Source organism: Watersipora subatra, chromosome 2, assembly GCF_963576615.1.
Source record: "Watersipora subatra chromosome 2, tzWatSuba1.1, whole genome shotgun sequence".
NCBI lineage: Eukaryota > Metazoa > Bryozoa > Gymnolaemata > Cheilostomatida > Watersiporidae > Watersipora > Watersipora subatra.
The window spans coordinates 24,643,122-24,647,701 of NC_088709.1; positions in this window are offsets into that span (position 1 = coordinate 24,643,122).

Consider the following 4,580-nt stretch of genomic DNA (forward strand, 5'->3'; position numbering starts at 1 on the left):
TAAAGACTTTAAAGCATTTCGAGAAAATTGTGGTTGTTATGGTATTTACCTGACATGTTGCATACTTTGCATTTACCGATGCTTCATATTTTAAACATTTACTTACGTAAGCATTAACAATTTTGTGCACTAGTACAAATGACTTCATGATAGTATGTACGATGGTGAAGATGAAATTGTATGGTGTCCGATAGTCTAGCAATCTTTAAACAAATTGATGCGTTTATGTACCTTCTATATTGTTTTTACTTTTATCAAAGTTTTATAGCAGTGTTTCCTCTCACCATTAAATGAAATTGTATCTGAAAAAACCATATTATGATAAGGTTGAGATATATTCAGTTAGTATTCAGTATGGAACTATTCTGGAAATAATCATTGGTTGAGAAACTACAATTAACCTAATGTGTGACTTCGATAGTTTTTTCTTGCCTAATTGGGTCATCTACTGCTTCCATCAATTGTTTGTCTGTACATCTATTTGTTATCTCACTGCATGTCAGTGGATATTTTTGTAAAGTATTTTGATGAGCTTCAGTGGGCTAAGAGTTTAGCTCACAGTTATCATTTAACATTATCTACTATGTTGCCATCTTATTGGATTCTGAGTGCCATATCTTTTCATTCTAAAAATCAAATTCAACCAGGTTTTAACAGAGCAAGCACTCCAGATTACTTGGCTATATAGCAGCTTCCTGTTTAGTATTTACCACACTGATACTAGGAGATACTTTTTTAAATATTCTTGGAATGAGTCAATCAAATAACCTATATAATGCAACATGAATTATGTACTTATTGTTTGTTTGATTCATGTAGGACGCTAATTCATGTACATGAAAACACTCTTCAATTTATGTGTGACATTTAATTGCCTAATACTAATACAATAATGATGTATATGGGTAGAGAAAAATAATTATTTGTAACTTTGAACAGCTCATTTCATGGTGTACTAAAATTATCCTTCGTAAATCATGTTGTTTACTGTCTCAAAATTACTTCTAGAGCTACTATTTTTACCACAGCTTGACTGATTATATTCTATGCTCTTTGGCTGTTACTATCTTGCGATCACATAGATCCAAACATTTTATTAATATTCATTAGAATTACTTTTGATGTGTACCATTTTCCTTTCACTGAGTTATATAAAACCCATTACTCATTATCCCCATCATTGACATAGGTTTGATTACCACGTATCATTCCTTTTTGCAGTTAATATTTCTTTATTCTATCATTTCAAACGATTGTTTTATAAATATCTACGTAAAAACTAGTGATGTGAAACTGATTCTTCCTTACAAGACGCTTACCAAATGTCAGTAACTAACACGAATAAGAGAGTTAAATATTACAGTACCGTGTTTAATCATCGCTTACCTCCGAGTTAAAACTTCCGGTCAGTTTTCAATATCTGAATGTCTTCTCAATTTTCAATAAGAATTCGAATGTGTCTCTTCAAATACAAATTACTGCACTTAAACTGAGATAAAGCTTTCTTGCTTTCAACTATGATTTCGGCACATGGTCTTACTTTCTTGATTGTAAAAACATTTACAAAAAAGTTGCGTTGAACTCAGAATCTGGTAACAACTTTCCACAATCACTGCTACAAGCCTTTACTTACACTTGTGCTTGCAAGCATTTAACGAGTATTTCAAATCATGAATCTCTCTTTGTGCTAACCATTGTGAAGATCAAGCTTAAATATATTTCATGCAGCTCAGCAAAGCAGCTGGGAATGGTGGTGCACTCTTGTAATCCAATTACTTGGAAGCTAGAGTTGGTGGACAACTTGAGGGCATAGTCTTTGTTCAAGACCCACCCATGTCGATTAGGTGTCCGCACTAAGCACTGTGTCAACATGGTTGCTTGGAAGGAATTCTAGGTTACCAGGTTGCTCTAAGGTGAAGTGAACTGGCTCAGGGTGGAAACACAGCAGGCAAAAGCTTCCACACGGTGCAGTAGTAGGATAGCATCTGAGAGTGGGAGCCTTGTAACAGCCTGTTCAATACAGTAGAACCCATTCCTTTTTTAATGTTCTTTCAGACTGTTTGATTTATTGCTGTTTTTTAAGGGTCAAATTTAAATCAGCAAAAACAATGCTTGTCATCAAGTTTTTGGTCAGACCATTCACACTTGCTTTTTGGTCTACGTACACTACATATCTTTTTAGAATTCATCAGCTTTCACATCTGATTTTCTGCAGTCCGAATGTTAGTGTCTGTGTATGTTTTGCGTAGTTAATGACTTTTGTCTGTCTGTGTGTCTGTCTATTTAACTTTCTGTGCTTTTTTAATTCTGTTTTTTTCTGTCTATGCTCCTAACTCAAACTATGCTTAGGTGTGCTTTTAGTTATCCTGACAGTTGGTTTCTTTTTCTGACCGTTTTAGAAACTATCTGTGGTCTATGTATGAAAACTATGAACACTTTACGTACCTGTATCGTTTTTTCCGTTCATCTTCCGAACCCGAGTGTCTATCTGCCTATCTATATATTTATTCAATTTAATTATTTTATGAACTTTAGCTTATTTATTTGTCCTCTATTTATTCATTTGTTTGTCCATCTCTTTGTAAGTTTTCTGCTAGTCTATTTGTATGTTTATCTGTTAATTGGTTCATCCACTGCTTCTATCAATTGTTTGTCTGTTCATCTGTTTGTTATCTCACAGCATGCCAGTAGATTTTTTCATAAAGCATTTTGATGAGCTTCAGTGGGTTAAGAGTTTAGCTCACAGTTATCATTTATTATTATCTACTATGTTGCCATCTTATTGGTTTCTGAGTGCCATATTGTTTCATTGAAATACTTAAATTCAACAAGGTGCTAGCAGAGCAAGCGCTCTATAGTATTTGGTTATCACAGCTTCCTGTTTATTATTTACCACACTGATACGACATGATACTTTTTTATATAGGCCCATTATTTGATTGAGTCACTTAGATAAGCTACATACTGCAACATGAGGTATCTACCTGGTGTTTGATTGTTTCTTGTAGGAGACTAATTCAGGTACATAAAAACACTCTTGAAATTATGTGAGACATTTAATTGCCTAATAGTAAATTATAATCATGTGTTTGGTTAAAGGAATATCATTATTTGTAACTTTGAACTGCTTATTTCATGGTATACCAAAATTATCCTTCGTAAATCATGTTATGTTTACTGTGTCAAAACTGCTTTTAGAGCTACTATTGTTACCCAAGTTTGACTAATTATACGTTATGTTCTTTGGCAGCTAATGTTTTTAAGTTACATAATTCTGAATTTTTGAGGTATATTCAATAGGTTTACTTCTGATGTGAACCATTCCCCTTTCACTGAGTTATAATATCCAACTCTTTACTCATTACCACCATTGGTGACATAATTTTGACTAACCCATAATAGTTTTTTATGCGAATGATTATTCTTTATTCTATCACTTCCTATGATGGTTTTGAAATACCTACAACACAGTTTCTTTCTGAAGAGATCCTTTGTCTTCATCATTGGGTTAAATAAAGCCAATTACTCATGAAACAATCTATCATTTCTATTGGCTGGCTAGCCCAATAATCTGAATACTTAGGATATATTGTGTGTAGTGAGTCAACATTGAATTAAGTACTAAAATGAAATATTTTATATTCATTGTAAGCAAACAATTATGTCTGATCGGTAGTCATACCATATAATAATTCAGCTGTGTTCATTTCATTGTATATCAAGCAACACGATTATAGTCATTTCTTGCTAAAAAGGTTGCGCTATCGTAAATAAATTTATATAAATAGTATTAAATGCGATATACTGCCTAGCGGTTCAATATAATTACTATAATAAAAAACGATCCAATCATTAATCTTTTAACTTTTTTATTGTTTGTAGATAATGCTGCGCAACAAAGAAATGCTGCAGGTGTTTGTTCAACTGTTCAACCTTGAAAGCGACTTTTATTTTTTTACTTGCATTTCTTTAAAGTATAAACTAATATTAAACTGTTTCTGAATAGTGTATAACATAGTTTTTTACTCATGTATTACACTGAGTAAAAATTGAGTGACTCCTTAAAGTAAATTTTTGGGAGGGTCATCTTATTAGCAGTTATGTGGAGTGATTTAAACTTTCCGCAGCACATTCTTGATGTACTGAACAACTTCTATTTGAATGCCACCTCTATTTGAATGTCGTATCTAATAGAAAAGAGAAATGTTGAAAATCATATCGCAATTCTTTAGTTAAATGGCTACTCTGTTTGACAGCGAGTTTGACATTCTTTCATATTTACAAACTCATAACAAAATTTGATCAGTAAAAAAGTATCCACAAAAAAGTACTGGTAATTTCAACTTTACATCGATAACAGTTAATTATTTCATTGTTGCTTGAGTGATAGCCATAGTTTTAGTGACGGCGCATCTGAGAAGATTGATCATCACAATCATCAGAACTACAGAGTCTGATTCAAAGTTATCAAAGTATTCATCTGATCCTTTGTTTTCAGATTTATGTGTTATGTAATCTACAACGTTCAATAAGGAGTTTAAAGCGTTTCGAGGAAAATGCGGTTATTATGGTATTTATTT